The following is a 23,877-nucleotide window of genomic DNA, read 5'->3' as shown; positions in this document are numbered from 1 at the left end:
CACATAGTAAATTTCAAGTATGAATATCTAAAAGGAAAAAGATTATATTTCTCACAGTAATCTGGTTTAGTCTTACAAAATTTTAAAATCACTTCAAGTATTAGATTATTACTAAGAGACTGAAATTTAAGAAACAACCTACAATTGTAGAATTCTTACATCAAACTTGAAATGTTTAAATTTTCAACTAATTTTAAATGCACATGTTTCTTAGATTTTAATTTTTTATTGGTATAGTACAACTAGTTATGGATTTATTAGTAATTTATTAGTCTTTTCAAATTTTAATTAATGAAATATGAAAATCAATTGAGATTTTAAATTTAACAAGTATTTTGTTTACGTTTATAACATAAAAAATATAGAAAAATAATTTTTTGTGTGCTTTTGGTTATAACAGCTAAATGAGATCTAAATATCAGATGCCGGTACACATACATAACAACACTTCACTATAGCAGCCATGAAATTTCGGAAAAACACTGCCATTATAGAGAGGCTTGAATGTATCTAATTAATAACAACTATAGTTTTTTACCAATTACACTGTAATGGTCATGTACTATCTTATTAATTTTCATACATTAAATTATACACTGAATCTAACAAATGAAAATTTGATATTTTATAGCACTTTTTTGTATTATTAGGATTTATTTCAAAACAGTAAATAATTTAATATGATTAATTTATGAGTTTATAAAAAAACTAACTAGTATATCATAATTCATATTAAGTATTCTTTTTAAGTTTCAAATACAATTTAGATACACTTGTAAGTATATTTAATTAAATTTGAATATCGCACTATAAACAATTTTAAAGGAATACATATATTAGAATAATATTTATTCCATATGAATAGTTGACTCTTTCCGTTTACTTAAAGTAAAGTATATATTCATAATTAGGAGTACTTTGCATTAGGTGATTTTCTTTATTACCTACTTCCGTTACTTTGCAATAAGAAAGGTAAAGGAAACACAAATTAAAGCCCAATCTCTCAAACCTAAATCCCCCCAGCCGCATACCCTTCCCCACTTTCTCATACCCTTCTTCAACAATTGGTTTCTCTGTTCACTTGATAAAAGTAAATCAATTGAAGCCCTAGATGGCCCAACGGCCACTAGTTCGTGAGAATTTACGGATTTAAGTCCCAAAAAGTGAATAATGAAAAAGATAAAAAGAAAGCAAGACAGAATCCATCACTTTTATATTCAAAGTATGCTCATATCTTTATATTTTAAGATTTTTGAATCTTGGCTCACACCTATTTTACTCAAGTTTTTGAGTTTAGTCTTATTCCAACAATTTTATTAATATCGTGCCTTATTTTTTATTAGTAGTGAGTGAGATTTTGAAGATTTTAAAGTTGTAATAATGCTGGTAGGAGCCATAGTTCGTCGATTGCAACAACAAAGCGACTATACAATATTGGGGAGAAGATCTTTTTAAGAAGTTAAAAAGTCTGCAGGTTTGTATACATTTTTTTTTTTGCTTTGCATTTTTCTTTTTTTTACTCTATTAAATTTTTTGGTAATAGAATTATCTAAGACATTCTTTTTCGCTTGAATTTCTATGTACACACACAAATACTTAATTGTTTCTGCTTCTGAGTGCTAAAATAATTTATCATTATTAACTGACAGATTTGTGGAATGAGAGCATATAAGTAACAAACTAAGACAAGATGTTGATCAAGTTAAGGTGCAGTTGAAGATCGTGGAAGGAGAGAAAGAGGAAGACTATGCAGCTTTGGACTCAAACAAAATGGTGTCACAAAAATTGTGTATTATGACTATGTTGAAATAGAAAAATACAATTATTAGTTAATTTTTTTTTTGGATCAAGTGCAATTATCTGTAACTTGAAAATGTTTTGGAATAAAAAAAAATGAATTCTTTTATAAAATTCTTGTTACTAACAATGATTGTGGAAAATTCTTTAATTTGTAGTAATAATGGAATTGTAGAGTGTCTAGCTAAATTTATAATTGCCCTATAAAATTTCACCTTCCGTAGCAAATGAAGAAACATTTTAGCTATAATTTTATCTATTTCATGGCTAAAGGTATATATTTTTAGCTACAATATAAAAATGTATGTGGTAAATACTTCAAATCATAGCTATGAATTTCTTGATTCGTAACTAAATATGGATACTATTGCCACGAGACTAGAATGTAAAATAGCCACAAATTTTGAGTTTGTGTGGCAGATAAATTAAATATTTTGCTACAACACAATACCTTGTGGCTACAATATGAAGATAGCTACAAATTTTATTTGTCGTGGCAATAGAATAAAATCACTTGCTATAAGTATATTTTTCGTGACAAAAGTTTTTTACCATTACAGCTACAACACCAAAAAAAATCTGTAGCAATAAGTATTAGTCCTTAGCCACGGGCCATGTAAAGTTTGTAGCTAACTTTTAGCTACGCTACATTTTGCTACGAATGCTACGGAACAAAAAATTGTGGCTAAAGTGTTTAGCCACGAAATTTTTCATAATTAGCTACAACGTACTTCGTAGCTATAGATACACAATGTTATAGTGATAATGTTGGTTGGACAGCTATGATTGATGGTGGTTAGAAATAGTGAAATGAAACAGTTGTATATTTCGTTGTATTTCAATGTATTTCTAATTTATGAAACAGTTTCTGATATATTTCATTGTATTCCATTGTACATACACATACTATAATTTTATATTTCTTAAACAATCAACCATATTTCAGTGTATATTTTTCTGTATTTGGAAGTATTTCTAAAAGTTTGGAATTGAGTAATTTGGAGAGAGAAACGTGGGTTGTTATGGAACTTCAACAGTTATGCGTCATACATGGTTGATTTAATTTGACTTACCATTTAAAATGAAAGAAGAGAATCTATTCCATAAATACAGCCTATTTTTACTCTGCCAGATTTTGTATTTCAGTGTATTTCAAAAATGCGAACTCTCCCAGATTTTGTATTTTCGTGTATTTCCCTGTATTTCAAAAACGCGAAATACAACCAAATACAACAAAAATTAGCTACGATTTGTAAATATAGAAAAAGTAGCTATAAATTGTTAGAAGCTATTAAAAGGTAGCTGTTTATGTAAGTTTCACTTTTAAACAACTACTAATATTTAAAAAAAAAAATTGTGGAGCCCATATTAAACACCAACCAGTAATAAAAAAAAAAGAGAAGAAAAAAGGTGGAACCCACCACATCCAAACTCACGGGAAAAAAAAAGTGGATCCCATATTAACAAAATCAAGCAATATTAAAAAAAAAAAGTGAATCCCATATTTAAAAACAAACAATGTTAAAAAAAAAAGTGCTTAGAAAATCAAACAATTAAATCAATAATGATGGATTTATTGCCACATGCGTATCAACCCATTAGAAGGAGAAAATGAAATTATTGTACAACAACGTATCAAACAATTAAATCAATAATGATGGATTTATTGTCACATGCGTATCAACCCATTAGTGGGAGCAAATGAAATTATTGTACAGTAACATACTTAAAATACTTATATATATATCTGTTTTCCAATTTTTGAAAAAACAATTTGTGGGCCCATATAGCCTGATGGATTCATTGCCACATGCGTATCAACCCATTAGAGGGAGGACATGGAATTATTGTACAGCAACATACTTAAAATACAAAAGTGCTTAGAAAATCAAAAAATCAAATCAATAATGATGGATTTATTGCCACATGCGTATCAACCCATTAGTGGGAGCAAATGAAATTATTGTACAGCAACATACTTAAAATACTTTTAAAAAAAAAAGTGTGGTCCACATATTAAACACCAACCAATATTAAAAAATTCAAAAAAACACAAACCAATTAAGCATTTAAAAAAAAAGTGTGGTCCCCATATTAAACACCAACCAATATTAAAATATAAAAAAAAAAAAACACCAACCAATATTTAAAAAAAAAAAAAAAGTAAATAAAGTGGAACCCACCATCTCCAAACTCACGGGGAAAAAAAAGGTGGACTCCATATTAACAAAATCAAGCAATATAAAAAAAAGTGAATCCCATATTAAAAAAACAAACAATGTAAAGAAAAAGAGTGCAGACTTTGTATTCGTAGAAAACACTAATATAATAAAGTTTTAGATACGGAACACAAACAACAAAGTTATATTAATCGTATTTTGAACATAGTATCCCATATTGACAAAATCAAGCAATATAAAAAAAAAGTGAATCCCATATTAAAAAAACAAACAATGTCAAAAAAAAAGTGCAGACTTTGTATTCATAGCAAACACTAATATAATAAAGTTTTAGATACAGAGCACGAACTATAATGTTATATTAATCGTGTTTTGAACATAGTATATATGTGTGTGTGTATATATATATATATATATATATATATATTATATGCATAAAAATAGTGCAAACTAATAATGTCCAAAAGGGTGGGCCCCATACTAAACAACGCCAAGCAATATAAAAAAAAAACTATATAAAGTCGTCTGTTGTCCCTTAAAAAAAAGGGGGGGGGGGGGGCATACTAAATAACACCGGGCAATAAAAAAAAAGGAAGAAAAAAAAATGGAATTCACCATCTCCAAACTCATGGGAAAAAAAAATGGACCCCATATTATCAAAATCAAGAAATATCAAAAAAACAAAAAAAGTGAACCCCATATTAAAAAAAATATAATGTTAAAAAAAAGTGCAAACTTTATATTCGTAGCAAACATTAATATAATAAAATTTTAGATACGGAGCACAAACTACAATGTTATAGTAATCGTGTTTTGAACATAGTATATGTATATATATTATATGCATAAAAATAGTACAAACTAATAATGTCCAAAAAAAAAAGTGCACACCATAAAGGGTGGACCCCATACTAAACGACATCAAGTAATATAAAAAAAAAAAAAAAAAAGTGGATCCCACCATTCTCCAAACTCACGGTAAAAAACAATTGACTCCATATTAACAAAATCAGGTACTATAAAAAAAAAAGTGAACCCCATATTAAAAAACAATAATGTCAAAAAAAATGCAGACTTTGTATTCGTAGTAAATACTAATATAATAAAGTTTTAGATACGGAATACAAACTATAATGTTATATTAATCGTGTTTTGAACATAGTGTGTGTGTGTGTATATATATATATATATATATATATATATATATATGCATAAAAATAGTGCAAATTAATAATGTCCAAAAAAAAGTTGCACCCTCTATTAAAAAATCAAACAATATTCATGTAATTTCCAATGTATCTCATTAAGTCAATAATGATGAATTCATTATCACGTGCGTGTCAATTCATGAAATTGCTTTTCTTCAAAAGGTTAAGTAGTCAAACCATATAATTTTCTTTCTTTTTTTATATTAGCCTGAGATCTAATCTAGATATTAAACTGTTTTATTTGCTATTCCGCCATGTCATTTATTTGTTATGTTTACTAAAATAAATATACTTAAAATATTTATATTTTAAAATAAGATAGAATTTAATTACTTTTTTATTTTTATTCTTACTCTAATAAATGCGAAAACAAATTAATGTCGTAAAAAAAATATCAAATGCAGATCAAATAATGAATAAGGTAAATTAGTCAAATTATAATTCTAATCGACGTTTTCTTAAAAAATCATGCAAAAGACAACATGACAAGTAAAATGAGCTAAACCGAGAATATTTACTAAAAATTAAAAAATAGTATGTCTTCGTTTAAATAAAAAATAAATTTCTACTTTTTTTCGTTTTAAACATGTAAAATTAATTTAATAATTTGAATTAGAATTGTCCAAATCAAAATTTGATAAAAAATAATAAGTATTTTACACCTTTAAATTAATCAAATTAAAATTGAAAGTATCAACTGATGCTTAAATATTGCTATTGTTTTATCTCAAAGAGAAGAAAATAGTTTCCTTTTAAATAAGTCTTCTCTTTTAAAAAATATTAATAAATTTGTCGATTTTGTGTTCATAGCGAACATTAATATAATAAAATTTTAGATACGGAGCACAAACTACAATGTTATATTAATCGTGTTTTGAACATAATATATACTTTATATATATATATATATATATTATCACTATTCAAAAACAACTACATACACATAAATACACTATAATCTAAAGTGTTGGGCCTGTGCGCAGCACGGGCATAGGCCGTCTAGTTACATTGTATATATAGGTTAAATTTTGGTTTTATAGGTATGTATGCTAGTATTGACACCCCTTAACACAAGTTGAAGGCTTAGCGTAGCGGTTAAGGGGTTGCAAACCTAGGTCACGACATTTCTATGTTTTAGTTGCATTAGATTGTTGTATTGAATCTCCTGCAAGAAGGATGATATGAAAGATGTTGTAGGGATGCTCGAGAAGATCAGGATTGAACTTCTCGCATGTTGGACATGTTCTTGGAAACTCTTGTTCCAAATTACTTGTTTTGTTGCAAATGTTTGCTAAATTATTGTTTCGATGTGAAGAATGTACTTTTAGTTTAGCACTTGGGTTGTAGATTATTCTGTTTTAGCTTTATGAATGCTAGCTGAAATAAATTATACTTACTGTTTCCTCTTAAAATAATGTTTTCAAGATTACTTGATATATTTTTTCCTCCTGCACTTTGTTAATCAAGATTTGGACAGTAACATTAATAAGATAAGTATAATTATTAGCAATTAACTACACGGATAATGTGAAGGAACCCTAATGTAAATGTGTTTTATAATGTTAGTGCAACCGTGCTTGGTTAACATTGGAATGAAAGCTAGGAAGTTCTCGTCTGATGCTCAAATTTGACTTCGATTATTGTCTCCCATCAGTTCAAGATAAATTTGGCTTTGGTGATTCGCCATTTAGTTTATTTGAGCTAAATCCTTACAAACTAGAAATTCTATCCACAAAAATACTAGTAATAGTATTAAATTCAAACTTAGAGTTCTATAGAGCCTTCAACGAGGAAATTGTAAATATAAATTGAATAACTAAAACTAGGGGCATTCACGGTTTGGTTAAAAACCGATCCAAACCGAAAACCAAAACCAAATCGATATTTACTTGGGTTAGGTATGTTTTGGTTTTGGTTTTACAAAAGGCAAATCGAAGAAAAAATCGAACCGAACCGAACCGACAAATTTTATACGTAATTTTATGATTCTATATATACAATATATTAATTTTTATAAATAATTTATATACTTTTTAAGGAAAGTTTTATTTATCTCTAATAGGCTAATGAAGCTTATACCTTAACCCGATTTTAAAAAAGAAATCCATGAATTCAAACTCATTTATTCAAAGAAACAACTACATGAGATTTGTCTAGATTTATTTTTTGTATTTCTTATAAACTTTATTCACTTAATTAAAATCATAAATCCTAAGACATTTTCTCTATAATGCAAGAAACTATAGCTACCACAATAAAAGGGTAATAATGGATTATAAGTTGGAAAAGGATAGAAAATTCTATTCTAATTGTAGGAAAAAAAACATGAAAAAGAGAAATACCGTTAATTTTATTAAAAAAACTGAAAAACTGACCCAAACCGAACCAAACCGATGGATATGTATTATATCTGATTTGGTTTGGTTTTAATAATTTTAAAAACCAACTAGATTGGTTTGATTTTGTTTATAACCCAAAACCGACCCATGAACACCCCTAACGAAACCAAATTAACCATCTTCAAGCAAAAATGATTTTTTGCTAAATTGTTATAGGAATTAACAATGTGAATACAAATAGGCAAATAATATAAAAGAGAGATCGCATGTCCTTTCCAATGCCTATCCTAGTAGGATTCAGGAAGATGGAAAAAATATACTATAATCTATAGGAGAGTCAAAGTATAAGCCTGTTGGAACTTTATTAAGATTAGAATGACAAGGAATATCCATATTCTTATACTCTATCCTTCCCAACCACCTCATTAATATATGTAGAGAAGAATCGGAGGGTAGCCTGATGATCAATAAATAAATCTAAGATGAGTATTTTTTTTCTATGCTCTCTCAAAGTAGAATAAGTACCTATTTAGTCGAGAAAGGCAAATAACAAACTTTTCTTTCCAAACCCCTGTTAGCTTAAATTGACTACACTTATATGACAGTTGGAAACGAGCAGAGAAAAAATGCAATTGCGACCGAAACAAGAGAACTCTTCATTTTAAACCAACAATCCGAATCATGCATTATATGGACATTAAATATTAGTTATACTACAACTCATGTGCAATTTTCTATTTTATTTTAACTAAAGTTTGATCAATTGATGTTATATTTTAGAAAGACCATCTAGTAGCGTATTAATTTTGTTACAAACTATGACTTGTTCATTTGGTAAGATTATATAAGAATTTGGAAAGTTTTGATGGTTTTCACAACTTGTGGGGTTTTTATGTCTATAAGAAAAAATACAACTTAAGAAATCCAAATTGCATGTCCAAACATGATTTCAAATCATGTCCAAATGGCTCCATAGATTCATTGAGTATTTTATAATAAAATTCATATTTTTGAAAACTACATAAAAAGTACTATAAGTCTCCATAATTAATAATTCAAATATATGAAAAGAGTTGTGAAAGTCGTAGTAAAAAAAAAAAAAAATTGATTGACTCTCCAAATAGATCAACCCTCATATAAATTGGGACGGAGGAAGTAGTAATTTCTAGTTATATGGCTCCTAGCTTCAGTAGGATCATAGGTTATTTCAAATTGGCCAACTGGTTAGTGTGAGCCTGTTTTGTAAAGTTCACTTTGGTAGTTAATAAAAAGTTCTCTTTAACCCCCCCCCCCCCCCCCCCCCCCCCCCCCCCCCAACCCCCAAACCAAAAAAAAAAAAGAAACAGAGAGAGAGAGAGAATTGTGAATGTTGGGTTAAGAGTTCGCCTACTGAGATGGAAAAGGTAAGTGCCCGCACGACTTAGTGAAATTGGGTCGTGAGAGGAATGAACAAAAGAAAGTTGTTTTGTGATAATGAGGCAAATTTTTGGAGCCTTAGTGTCATGACTTATTTGCTACTTTGATTGACTTGGTGTTTAAGAACTTGAAATGAAATGAAATTTTTGAGAAGTTGTTGATTATTCATATGTCTTGGATTTATTGTTGATACCAATCAAAGTTATGTATTTGTGCTTAAAGTGGACCAATTTGACTTGATATAATATTGGTGCACTATTGAGTTTGGTATAATATTGGTGCACTATTGAGTTGAGTCCTTTGAAGGAAATTCTGAGTTTTGATTTGCTTGAGGACAAGCAAGGGTTTAAGTTTGGAGGGCTTGATAAGTTGGCATATTACCAAATTATCTCCTTTTTAATCTTAGATTTTTGCTATGTTTTGATTGAGAAGACTATGCATTTAATGTTGTTTACTTCCATTTTATAGGTTTTATATGTTTGAGAAGAACATTGGAATAAACCAAGTGAAAACAAGTCAAAAGGAGCTAAAATGAAGTAAATGGAAAAATTGGTAAGAAGTGCAAAAAATGGCCAAATTTGTAAATCTGAAATCTGAAAAGTTGGGGGTTATTTTCATCAATTTTTTAATTGGAAAATTGTGGAGCTACAAATTAGAGAATTGGGGAATATTATTTTCATCTTTGGCAGAAAACACGAGTTTTGGAGGTTATGGTTTTTGCACTACCCTTTGGAGTTGAAGATTGGGTTAAGAGTTTTCTTAAACTTCTTTCAACTTCTTTGATTCCTTGCTTTGTAATGAATATCTAAGTGTGTAGTATTTATTTTCTTCACTTGAATCGTGTTATGGAAATATTCTATGATTAAAGTGTTAGATGAAACTTTTGTTTTGTTTATGTATTGAACGATTTTTATTGCTAATGAAGTGAATTGATGTTATTTTAATTGATCTTGTTCTTTAATGTTTCTTAAGGGATTAACTAACCCTAAGACTGCCCATTCACTTCAATTTGAGCTCCGAAGAGGAAAATTGAGATTGAGAAAAATTAATTAACAAGAATTTAGGGCTTTAAACCTCATCTAATAACATGAGCTAGGAATAGAAAAGTTACTTGGGATTATGTTGATTGTGCTTGATATCATACTGTAAGGCTTGGAAAAGGTTAAAGTGAAATTCATTGATTTGATCGAAAGACTTTCAATAAGATTTTAGAAATCATTATCTAATTAACGTAAACTCTCTCTTAGTTGTGAAATCGTGAAATAAGTTGCATCGTTACTTGAGCATATTTTTCTTGTATCCATGTTTGTGGCTATTGATCATTTTTCTTGCTTTCTAGGTTAGTTTTATCTTTGTTAGTTGTTAAACCAAAAAAATCAATATTGAAAAAGTGTTTGTCTTAGCTTAGTAAGCGAAAATTTCTTACTTGCCTGACTCCTAGTATATTGTTCCTTGTTGATTCAACCCGATTCATAATTTGATAAATTATATTGCATATAACCGTGTAAATATTTTTTTTGGAATGAATTTGGACATTATCATGCGCAAGCTGGTAGGTATCACTATTTTTTTATTGCACTTTTATTGAGAAAATAAAAGCAAGAATTGGTTGACTTGAACTCTTGAAGTCTTGCACAATCTTAGGATTGATTAGTGGAATAATTTTGCACTGATTACTAGTTGCAAGTTGGTCAAGTCCTCGGGGTCCACATAAGTTAGGGAACCAAAGTAGTTGGTCAAGTCCTCGGGGTCCACATAAGTTAGGGAACCAAGTAGCGGAGGAGTCAAATGATAACAACCAAAACAAATAAATGTTGTACTTTTTAAGAACAAAAAATTATAAAAACATCTCTAAATGGACTATTTTTTAGCATAACACTACTAAATCAATTATTCCTATTTGAGAAAAGAAAGAAATATAAACGTAATCAAGTTATATATGTACTTTCTAAAAAAAAAAATTATATGCGTCATTTAAGAATTTAGCCATTTTCAAGGAATATAAAAAAAAAATTCTTACAATGAATTTATTTTTGTGCAATAAATTAAAGATTTAGTTGTGATATACCAAGATATCTTGATGATTAATTAAAGTATTCAAAAAGAGGTTATTTTGAATAAGAAATAGAGTCTTAGAAGTATCAAAATAAAAAATAACAAATCAAACTAGAAAGTAAATACAAAATTAGAAAAAGTTTGAAATTTTACGATATTAACCTTTTGCACTCTTGATTCATAATCTATATTTTTGCCTTTATGGTAATCCAATTTTTATATTTACGATACACACACACACTCACCCTCCGTTTCAACTTATATGAACCTATTTCCTTATTAGTCTGTGTCAAAAAGAATGATCTTTTTCTATATTTGAAAACACTTTACCTTTATGCAATGATTTACAGCCACACAAAATATATGTGACTCATTTAGGACAACAAGTTTAAAAGTCTTCTCTTCTTTCCTAAATTTCGTGTCCAGTCAAACGGGTTCATATAAATTGAAACGGAGTGAGTATATATTATCGGTTTGGTTCGGTTATTTTTTGCTTAAAATCAAAATCAAATTAAATTTTATCAGTTTATAAAGTTAGAAATCAAAATCAAATCAAACCATAAAGTGTCGTTTTTTTACTTCGGTTTGATTCAACGTTCGGTTTGGTTTGATTTTTCAGTTTTCTGTGAACACCGCTACTGGCAGGTATCACTATTTTTCATCACACTTTTGTTGAGAAAATAAAAGCAAGAATTGGTTGACTTGAACTCTTGAAGTCTTGCACAATCTTAGGATTGATTAGCAGAATAATTTTGCACTAATTACGGGTTGCAAGTTGGTTTAGTCCTCGGAGTCCACATAAGTTAGGGAACCAAGTAACTGAAGAGTCAAATGAAGAGTCAAAAGACAACAACCAAAACAAATACATGTGGTACTTTTTAAGAATTTTTTTTTTATAAAAACATCTCTAAAACAAGCAAAAGATAGTGTTGAGGGTTGTGGTGGGATAGATAAGATACCTCCCCCTAATTAGAGATTTCGGGTTCACATCCTATATGTAGAAAATTCCGATAGAGAGCGCTTCCCCTTACATGAACTTTACGCGGTACAAATTCGGATTAGAGCATGTTCTTGGAAACTTTTGTCCCTATTCCAAATCACTTGTTTGTTGCAAATGTTTGCTAAATTAGTGGATTTATGTAAAGGTTGTCTTTTTTGTTTTGGCAATTGAGTTTTGCATGAGCCTATTTTAGCTCTGGAACAAGGTTCATAAGTAAAACTAGTATATGTACTCGCGCGATGCACGGATAATGATAAAGAAAAGTAATAACAAAATAAGTTTTGCTAGTATTTCAATAAAGAAATAAAGGTCACGTATATAATAAATGTGATTGGAGAACTTTGTTTTAAACCATAATAATTACTCCTATAACTTATGGAAGAATTACTTAATGTAGATTAACATAAATCAGAAAAAATGAAGAATCATGGAGGAATATTGTTGATGTTGAACAAATAAAGTTGACAACTTTTATAACAGGGACCTAATGGTTTCTTAGATAAATTGATAGAAAAGATATTTTGGAGAATCTTTCTAGAAAGAACTCCACCCCCAATTATACTTTCAACTATAAAAACAACATGAGCACTTTGCGTTGCCACCAATCCTTTGTCCCGATAGTTTAACCATTAGCTTAGTTCACTTTCTCATTTCGCCGTCGACAACCTGTAACTTTAATTTCTAGTCATTGTAAGGCAAGTCGGCAACAGTGCTAATGAAGAGTTAGAGAGATGCATCAATCTAGTACAGAATGTTGTTGTTAGTTGTTAGTAAGTCGTTAGTTGTTGAGTGTTACTTTTAGTTGTACTTGTTTGAATTTGCAACTAAGTTGAAACATCTTATTTGCAAGATCTGATAGACTAAAAGTTATAAATTGTCATAGTCATATACAATACACTGATAATGAAAATTGCAATGCAGTTGAAAGTTTACAAAGTTATATGACTGGAGCATCAACCCACTTCCTAAAAGTTTATAAATCATCCACATGGAATCTAATAACTTTTGGATACCCTAGCACATAATATAATCTATTTGTTGTACTTATCAAATTAGTTTTTCTGCGTTCACAATTATTTAAAGAGCATTCTCAATTCCAGTTGTGAGGTCTCTAACATATACTACCAATAACTTATTGAAATAACCTTATGACAGCAACCATTGACAAAATGTAATTAAATGGTGGAATCATGCTTAGAAAGAAAAGGAAAAGGTTCTTATATGTATAATAGATCCTCAAACTCTACATGTAGTGCAAAAAGCAATTAAAGGATTAAAAAAGTAATAATAATTTTGAGGCAGGCAATAGTATTCATCTTTCCCGCTTTGTACTAAGATATCGGATCAAAAGATTCTCCTTTGCGGACAGTATTACATTGTTCAAACTAAACACAGCTTTGTATATCTGCCTCTCATTCGCCAGCAACTTCTTATTTTGTTCATTCATCTTCGTCTATTATCCTTCACTTTTTGCTAATGGAGAATATAGTTGGTGTGTCAATTATAAAGGATAGAATAACATAAAATAGCGGAGAGAAGAAACACGCCAGCCGATTAAATGAGACTTTATCAATGTGATCATGGCCGATGCCTCCTGAAATAGGACTTCCCCAGTAACAAATTCATCATGCTTATTCTCATATCCTGACTACAAACCTCTCTCCCTAAGTTCCATTTGCTGCTCAAATGCTCTGCAAGTCAAATGCACCTTCTGTCACTTTGCTCATAACAAAAATCATGTGACTTTAGATGTTAAGATGTGCTACTTGAATCCTGTTTAAGAGGTTAGCAGCTGAACTGTGACCTGGAGCAATAACATGCAATTGAACATAAGTGAGACAAAAATAGAATACATATAAATGAATAACCATAAATTCAAAGCTAATATGGACAGAGAAAAAGTAATCATCCAATAGATTTATGTGGGGCAGGATTGACTGGTAATCAGATATCCTACATTCTTGCTGATATAATATTATCCTAATGTAATAATGTTTAGATGATAGGAATTATCTTAGGGAATTTACTGGTTCAGCAAGAAAGAAGAAGTAAGGGTTCTGATCCAGATATCCCTATCGAGTTCCACGAGCACCCAAGCTCCTCATGTAAAATGGTATACAACGATCGAAAAGCATAATGCAACATATAACAGAAACTCAATATTTGTTCCAAGCAGGTGTTTAGGTAGAGTACCTTACAAAACATAATATAACTGCAGCGGCATGAATGACATTGGTTTTGCCTAACAGCAGTTCTTGAATTCTAGAAAATAGGAAATGGTGAAAACAAAAAGGATGTCACTGCAACTAACACAATTAAGAGTGACTATAAATAGAGAATACTCATCTTACATCAACCAAAGCAATTTGTTATAGTGAAACGTGCAAAACTTTTGTTTCTAAAGAATAAGCTGTTTAAATGACGTATAACTATTTACCTTCTATTTTTCAGATGATATAAAGGGAAGGGTGACAACAAAATTAAAGTCCGTTCAATTTAGCTGCATACAGGATGCAAAATGAAATATGCATAAACCCTGCTGATACACAAGATTATGAGGAAACTAAACTAATTGATCTGCAGAGTGCTAGAGGTTGATGGTTGAAGCAGCTTATTATCACCGTGACTTTAATTTCTTCACTTCACATTCTAACATAGAACCATCCTTCTAATAGAAAAAAGGTTGGTTCACATCTAGCAGCATATCTACATTTAGAAGCGTTGTACTTTCGGTGCACATCAGTAAGCTTCCCAATAGTAGCCTTCTGATGGAAAAGAAACCATCAATTTCGAGCATTCCTGGTTATACCAAAGAGAAGGGCCACAATCAAACATCTCTGTCGATTTCTCAATAAATTGATATTCATCGATACTATACTTACAAAAGTTGATCTTTAACGTAGCTGCTATGCTTCTCACAGGTTTTATTCCCGCTCATTAGACACACCGAGAGTGCGCAGTAAAGATTGCAGCAGCTGCTGGCATTGATGATGGGAATCAAAGTAGATCAATCAACAACCTTTTCAGCAGGAACCAACATGCATAACTAAACAATAAAACCAAATTAGAGAACTTAATTATCAGACCAAGAAAGCTATAATGGTCATTATTTTTACATGAACAGTGACTAAAATACTTTGAACTTGAATCCTACGAACAAACGCTAAGGAAGATATGATTACCGTAAGAAGCTATATCCCATAGCTATTAGCCTATTTACATGTATTGGAAAAAGGGGTAGCTCGTCATAAAACAAAACAAAAAGCCACCAGCTTTCGCCACAAGGGCAGTAAACAAAGATTAATGAAATTTAGACATTCATTGAACAACTATTGTTGCGACTAATGGAACTACTAGCATTCAACAACATCATAATCAGATACCTTTAAACGGAAGTTGAGAACAATATAGAAATCTCGGACAACCATACCGTCATACCGCCCAAAAAAAAAAATTAGGAAATGCGACCCTAAACTCTCTTCATCTGCCTGTCAAAAAAAATAAAAACTAAATGGAGCCTTGTGGATCAGGATGCTGGCTTTATACAGATAACTGAAAAACCTAAAAAGATGAAAAATAAACACATAATTAGTTTGAGTCCCAAATTTGTATATAGAAAATGTATCAACCGTAAAAAATAAAAAAATTCAAATTTACTGCAGCTTCAATATAGTTTCAAGCTTTTTAATCACAGTTGTCAAAATTAAGCAGCACAAAAGTTAAAAAGATTCCAGAAGGCTTATTCTTATAGGTTAACATACAATCTAGTCTCAAACCCAAGAAGGATGTAAAACTAAGAGGAGATGATATTACTTAAGGCTAGTAACACATACAAATGTGACACAGATACTTCGGGATCGACTTTCAAGTCGAATAGGCCAAAATATATCATCATCATTCTCTTTCAATATAATTAAAATTCCTAATACAAAATTTCAAACCTCCAAAAACAATAGATCTCTTAGAAATCCTCAAACAGATATGCTAAACATAATGAAAAAGAAGCAAACTTTTGAATGTGTGTTCTGCCTGGCAACAACTCCATTGATGCGAAGAAATAAAACTGAAACCGATAAGCCGACATAACAACCAAATTCCTGCTCAGCAAAGCCACAAAAGAAACAGAGCAAAACTATAAAGCGAAAAACATCGAGCAGGGAACAGGCATAAAATGAAAAAAGTTTCTGGAGAGATGCTGAAACTCCAATTTGGACCCAGAATCACAAACAACAACCCAAAAAGCAAAATACGAAAAAGGACCTAGAATCACAAAACAAAAACCCATAAATGAAAATAAAATGCTTCGTTGATATTCAGGCTATTAAACCCAGTAAAGATTAAGAACTCGAGCAAGTAACCAAAATATGAAATTGGAAAAAAATGTGAAACTTTTGAAATTACCTAAGGGGGTGCTAGGAGACCGGGATGATAAAGGAATTGCTACATCAATGCTTGTTGTTTCAGCCTTTGCTATTGCATCATCTTCTAAATATCAAATGGAACACAAGGCGGATCAAACAGATACGGCGTACTCAGTAGTTTTAAAACGGGCAACCACCTTTTTCCCACTTCCTTTCTTTCTTACTTTTTTCTCTTCATTTTTTTTAGATACAATTACAAATAAAAATGAAATGGAAAACTATAATTCTAAGTAACGCTCGGAAGTTCCGGACCATTATCCTGATTTGGCCGAACCAAATTGGTCCTGCGTTTGTAATTTTTTTTTTCATTTACATTTATTAACTTTACCACTTGATAACATCCCATTTATTTTTAAATTAAAATTCAAAACACTAACTAAATTAACTAATTAATAACTAAGTAACCACTTTTTGTCCTAAAACTATCCTGTTTTAATAATATATAGATATAGATATAGCTATGAACCTTGTTCTTTTTTTTTTTTTTTTTTTTTTTTTTATGTTCTTAAAAGAGTAGTTTGTACCCAAAAATAACTACTTGGGTTTTGCTAAACCATTAGGAATTTTTTCTTTGATCCTAAAATTTTCTCCTTAGCTTGATGAGAACAGGTAATATGGAGCAACAATTTAGAAAACTAGTACGAAACAAATTATATTTAAATATTACTATGATTATCGTTAAAGAGAAATCCAAATAATTTGGATATATAAAGCTGCATTTGATCAAACTTAGTGGCATCTAATCAATGAATACTGAGTTCAACATTGAACAAGTGACTATAATATATTTTTGACTTTTAAATTATTAAAAAAACTTCTTATATGTATTACCCTCAAGAGGTTGTTCAGATGGTAAGCACCCTCCGTCTCCAATCTGAAGGTTGTGGGTTCGAGTCACCAAGGAAGCAAAAAGGAGGAGCTCCTGGGGGAGGGGTGAAAAAACACACACACACAAAAAAAAAAAAAAAAAAAGTCTCTCGAGTCAGTTTTTTTTCTCTTCAATGAAGCATTGTGTGGTTCTTCAATATTAGTGTCCCCCCATGCCCCACCTCATCAAAGCATAGATCAAATAAGAAAAATAGTAGTTATGATGTTTACGTGGCTGTATATCATTTCATTAAGGGTAAAATAAGTATTTTAAAGTTAAATTGTTGCTAAATAAGTTAAATTGTTGCTAAATGTAGAGATGTGTCATTCTTTTTTGGACTGCTTAAAAAGAAAAGAGTGTCATATAAATTGTAACACAGAGCATATATTTTAAAATTGTTTGACTGTAGAGTATGGACTAGATGGATATATTGGTGTCAACAAAATGTGATGTTTATAGTTACGAGATCATGTTGATGCAAATATTTATGAGGACAAATTCTAATAATGAAATGTTCAAGGGAGATCTAAGCTTGAAGTAATGACATGCCACCTTATCACCCTCTTCCCCTTTTATTCAATATTGAATTCATGGTAATATTAAAATTAAGGATTCAGACCTAATACTTGTTGATATTTTAGTAGATTTTTCCATATCTATGCTCTGTATCAAAAGTTATAAATCCTGGTGAACTCGTAGCTAACACTTGATTACTGAGTCAATAAATTAATGTTATTAGATAATTGTGTTGACCATGTGGACAGACTCGTTCCTTGATTAAATGCATATAATTAAAGAAAAGTCATGTGGGTCATCCCGCTCCTTGAGCCTGTTTGGATGGGCTTAAAAAAAGCAGCTTATAAGTTGTTTCAGCTTATAAGCTGCTTTAGATAAGCTAAGTCAAACGGGTCCAATTATTTTTTTGGGCTTATTTTAACCACAAAATGGCTTTAAGTTGGCCAGCCAAACACTCAAAAAAACTGAAAACAGCTTATAAGCAACTTATAAGTCAATCCGTATAAGCAACTTATAAGTCAATCCAAATGGGCTCCTTGACACTCTAATAATATATAATTAATGAAAGACATTGTGCGTATACACAGCTCCTAAGTTTAAATAATTAAAACACTTTTTATCCAAAATTTAATTATAACCAAGTATAAGTTGATAAAAGCGACCGTGCTAGAACTACGAGACTCTGGGAATGCCTAACACATTCTCTCCGGTCAACAGCTTACCCGGTCTTTTATTTTCGCAGACCAATAATAAAAGAGTCATTTCCTTTTGAGTAGAGATTCAATAAGGCAATTCCAAGTGACGACTCTGTAAATAAATAATCCTTTTTTAAAATCGTCACTTTAAATAGAAAAACCCTTTAATTAATAAAAACCTGTATGCGTTCAACTAACTGCACATATGAATATAATTTTCATAAGTAATACTTTACGGTTATTGCATATCAAGTCAAAAAAAAAAAAAAAAGTAAAAGACTTGTTGAAATAATGTGCCAGCTCAAAACCCCCAAAGTACAATGAATCCACCTGATTTAATTATATCATAAGCAATAAACAAGAAATAAAAATTGAAAATTTATTTTTTAGTCAATTATATATAAACAAACAACAAACGAAACTTTTAAAAATTATATGTAAGATCAAAGAGACATTTTAAAGCAATTGACAAGGGATAAAAAATGTTATCTTGGTAGCCATAAGAATTCTGATATTAGAAATCCTAAATATTCGATAATTCTGTGGTCAAAAAATATATATTCGGTGCATTCTTTGATAATAATTGTATAATTGTATCCACTAAGACACAATGCTTAGTGATATAATTAGCTAAAAAGAATCGTAGTAAAAGATATTTTCAACTCCCTTTATTTACAAATGAATAATTAGAATTTATACTATTTACACGACCATTTAACGTAATAGCTTTAGTTTGGTCAAAATAAATCTTTCAAACTTTTGAACATGTTCATTAAAGGGTATGGTTTGATCTTTCTCTATATGTTAATTTATCCATATTTTGGTGTTAATAAAATAGGACAAATAAGTAAGAAATACGATACAAATAAGAGAACATTATCTCTTGGTCAACAAATGTCAAATATGTCGGCACAAACGCTCACCTTCCAGTGATTGTACATGTTCTTTCGTCAAATCTGATTCCATTCCCATTCTCAAAATGCCTGTAATTGTTAAGAAAATTCTACAAAACAATATCTAATTTAAATGTAACATAAGCTTTTATTCTTTTATCATAAAGTGAGCAATTTGTGTTTACAATAGCTATTAATAAATTGTAAAAGGTGCAGTTAGAAAGTTTAGTCAATTAGAATAAAGTCTGACCAACTACATAATATAATATGGAGCTGTTAAAATAACCTGTTGCAAATAGAGTAATTCAAAGAAAAATTTAGATACAACTTCTCGCTTTATAATGTGTATGTATATTATCAGCAAACATGAATAAATAGTCAAATAGTTTGCATGCAGACAAAGGAACTTCAACAAATATTGCATTACTGTAATTGAACATATATGAATTAATTGAGTTATGTTTAAATAACACGGGTACCAGTACACTATTTCTACATGTTAATGATCTTGCGGTAAAAAAAAGTATGAAAAAGTTTTAAAAGACAAGAACGAATAGTGACAAAATCAAACCGAAAACAATCCTCAATTTTAAATAAGGGGTAAAATAGAGAACTAATAACTGCTATCAAGAAGTTTATCATTTTTTGTTACCTCTTTTCTGCAGGTGGATCAAAGCTTAAAACAAATACTCCTAAAAAATTTATGATACAAAATACAGAGAGTGACTTTTTTTATAGGAATATTTGGCTCCTTTTTTGGAATGGATTGTTGATTTTTCGTCCAAATAGAAAAAGAAAAGAAAATCAAGTTATCCAAAGAGATAAACAATATGATAAAAGCTATTTGAGATAAGTTTGGTTATACTTACTCGTTATTGTCCATTTGAATTATTATATGTGCGCTATGAGTTCCTTGCTTTTCATAGAATTTGCTCTTGATTAGTCTTTGTTATATTTGCTGCTTCCCGTCCAAAAACAATTAGAACAATCTTAGAAGGATTCTATCAATAAAATAAGAATTCTTTCATGGCAATAATATCCGTTATGGTAGGTTCTTGTGTCTCTAGCTGCATAAAGAGATCCGTAAATTTTGCATTGTAAACAATTTTAAATGGAAAGTGAATACATAAAAGATTACGACTCCTTAAAGAGGGGAAAAGGACTCCTGATTTAGTTGGTTTGAAGTGCTAAATATTAGGAGATAATTAAATATCTATTTTCAATAAATATTATAAAAATAGTAAATAACAGTTTGTCTATTATAGAGTCTTTTAATAAAGGACAAAAAATTTAATCAACATTTCTAAAGCCCTTCGTGCATATAGACTACAGCATTAGAGAAGTACGTCCAAGCTAATGAAAACTTAAAATAGTTATGAGTTATGACTACTAACAAAAAAGTCTACAGCTGACAATTTATAATATCGCGGAAGACGAAAGAAACAAATTTGAAATATAAATTACAACTTAAAGTAGATTTTTTCAACTTAAAGTAGATTTTTTCTTCAAGAACAAAATAGTTTCTCCCTCCCCCTGCCCATTACTTCATAATATCAGAAGCTTCTACCCCTTTTAATATTTAATTCGATTCTTCTCCTTCCTCCTCCTTTTTTCTTTTACAAAAATTCCATACAATGAAGGGAAAAGAAAAAAGAAAAAAAAAAGAGTATGTAGAGAATAACTATAATTGATACCGGTTATGTAGAGAATAACTATAATTGATACCAGTTTGCTGGCTATTTCAAAATTAGACTTTATGGTAGATACTCCTTTTGGTGGTGTCAGTGATTTTTTTTTAATTGTTTTTTATTATATAGGGGAAGGGGAAGGGGAAGGGGAAGGAGAAATAGGGGAGGGGATTACAACATGGGGATTCAAACTTTCACTAACAAGGTGAAAGTTCAGGTAGTTAACCAACTGAGCTATTAGATCGCTACGTGGTGTCAGTGATCACACTGCTACATAAGGTTTATATAAACTAAGAATTTTGAACGTACTAATGCATTAACAAAGATATTCTCTAGCGTTTAAATCATCCTTGGCCAAAGCATCAAACCAATAAATTAATTTCCACACGGAAATGCAAAACTGATATGTAGGCCAATTCTTTTGAGTTTACAAAATCATATTATGAGTGTATGTATGACAACCATAGCATGCTATCCTCTAATCTAAAAGATTGTTAATTCTTGAACAGACTGTAATTTTCTGAGCAAATCTTATTTTGGGTTTCCTGCTAATAATGAGCTTATATAGGCATATATTGGTAATACAAAAGGGTATCATAATATCACAACTTAAATAATTTGGGAGTTATAGACGTAACTGATGGAGGATTTATAAGCACATAAATAGAATGTTAATGTGGGAGAAAGGGGACTTATAGACATAGTTAATGGAGTATTTTTAAGCACATAAATAGAATGTTAATGTGGGATAAAGAAGCGGAAGAGAAGGTTTTTTTTTTTTTTAAAACAAAAATAAATACATGAAGACGTGCCTGTTTGGATTTTTTCTTTTAGCTGGAAAGCACTTCAGTTCGTCCTCTTTTATTTTGATTCGAAAACTTTATTAGTGTAGTTAAGAGAATGTAATTAAAAAGGTGTAGTAAAGCGCTTCCCCTTTAAATGGATCTTACGCGGCACAAAAACTAAATCCCTATTCGTTATGATATACTCCCTCTGTCTCATGTTGTATGAGGGTGTTTGACCGGGCATGGAGTTTAACAAAGAAAAGAAGACTTTTGGAACTTGTGGTCTAAAATAAGGCATTGAGAAATGTGACTACAAATCATTTTATTGAGGGTAAAATTGGAAATTTAAAGTTGAATTGTTACAACTATGTAAATGTGTCATTCTTCTTTTGACTGACTAAAAAGGAAAGAGTGTGTACAATTTATTTATTTTGGGGGGGGGGGGGGGGGGGGGGGAATGAGCGTGCCCCCTCAAATCAAAATAATTACCCGCCCATACCCCCAGAAAAAATTAAAACTATTTATCCGAGATGCCCCAAACTATGATACCAACATGGTATATAAATATACTGACATTTTATCATCGAAGACTGCTTCGGTCCTTCTCTTAGTCCTCTATGATACCATCATGGTATATAAATATATTGAGATGGTATTATGGATGATCAAGTTCATTTATTTAAAAGACACACTTTTCACGAAAAAAATTTCTATGATACCATCGTCTTATATACGTATATTGTGATAGTATCATGGAGGACTACTTCAGTCCTTCAATGAGACACTCCTTTGAACCATGGTACCATCGGTGAAAATAGGATCTCTTGCCCTCTTATAATTGGAATAAAAGAAAATGACTTTTTCAAATCTCTTATATGTAAAAAATGAAGATCACTTGTAAAAAGGTCATAAAACTAAATAAAGTTTGTAAAGGACCAAAAATCCAATTCTCCCACCATCGTGGTATTTAAATGACTTAGTCCTCCATGATACCATCATGATATATAAATATACTGCGATGATATCATGGAGGAAGGGGTTTGGGCTAGGGGCACGTTGGGTAATTAGTTTGGGCTGGGTTGGGCAGAAGCGAAAATAGTTTGGGAGGAGGCATGGGCGAGTAATTAGTTTGAGTTGGGTGGGCAATTAGGGATGTTTTCCCTACAAGGGAGGGAGTAATAGTCAGTGTCTTAATGTTAATTTAAATTATGAATTTCACCTGTGTCCACTGGAGTTTTAAAAAAATAAAATAAAGAAGATCCTCTCAAATTATGAATTTCATATCTGTCCCTTAAATTTGTTTGTTGTGACTTATTTTTTGGAGCGCACAGCTTTATTTTCTGTCACCTGTGAGGAAAATGAAAGTCGTTCTTATAAATTCATTGTGATATTGAAATTATGGGTTCATCTTACAACATAATATATACCTATGACATAATTCAATTCAGTCTTGCTGTGTTATTGAGCATCTTATATTTGGTTGTAAAAGTTAGTGGACGACTCCTTTTCGAGTCAAAAACTAGTTATATTTCTTTCTTGGTCTGCCATTTGAACAAATTAAAGTCACTTTTTTGTTTCTTTGAGCTCCAATTTAGTTGTATTATTAGTCTTGAGATGACATTATCAATTAGGAAATCTTTTCCTGTTTCCTTAAAAGATATGTGAATGAAAAAATCAAGAGGATAAAAAAGGAGATCTCATTGCTATTTAAAGTCTTAAACCCACATCATTACTAACCATATCCATATTCCTACCACTTTATGAAATTATGGAGAATGCATTAACCTCTTTTCTCTCAACACTCTTTTTGCTTCACTATGTTATGGCTAGTTCAGCCATGACTCATACCAACATTACCACTGATCAATTAGCTCTTCTTTCCCTGAAATTCGAAATCAGTTCGGACCCCTTTCACTACTTAGATGAAAGCTGGTATTCCGCTACTTCTGTTGTCATTGGGTTAGAGTCACTTGTGGCTCTCGCCACCAGAGGGTGAAGTCCTTGAATCTTTCCAAC

The 23,877-nt window shown here is 30.5% G+C and overlaps 2 long non-coding RNA genes across 2 annotated transcripts; one reads left to right on the top strand and one right to left on the bottom strand.

The window, feature by feature from the left end:
* The first annotated feature begins 958 nt into the window (after positions 1-958).
* On the top strand, positions 959-1,872 carry LOC132619320 (uncharacterized). Its single transcript, XR_009574678.1, has 3 exons — positions 959-1,222; positions 1,391-1,474; positions 1,650-1,872. It is a non-coding gene; the product is annotated as an uncharacterized LOC132619320 (long non-coding RNA).
* Positions 1,873-13,203: 11,331 nt separating this feature from the next.
* LOC132619059 (uncharacterized) lies at positions 13,204-16,797 on the bottom strand. Its single transcript, XR_009574492.1, has 4 exons — positions 16,397-16,797; positions 14,878-15,556; positions 14,189-14,794; positions 13,204-13,799 (listed from the first exon to the last, which is right to left on the bottom strand). It is a non-coding gene; the product is annotated as an uncharacterized LOC132619059 (long non-coding RNA).
* Between the last annotated feature and the right edge of the window lie 7,080 nt (positions 16,798-23,877).

Source organism: Lycium barbarum, chromosome 11 (assembly GCF_019175385.1).
Source record: "Lycium barbarum isolate Lr01 chromosome 11, ASM1917538v2, whole genome shotgun sequence".
NCBI lineage: Eukaryota > Viridiplantae > Streptophyta > Magnoliopsida > Solanales > Solanaceae > Lycium > Lycium barbarum.
Note: the sequence above shows the minus strand (reverse complement) of the source record. Positions and strands in the feature narration are given on the sequence as shown.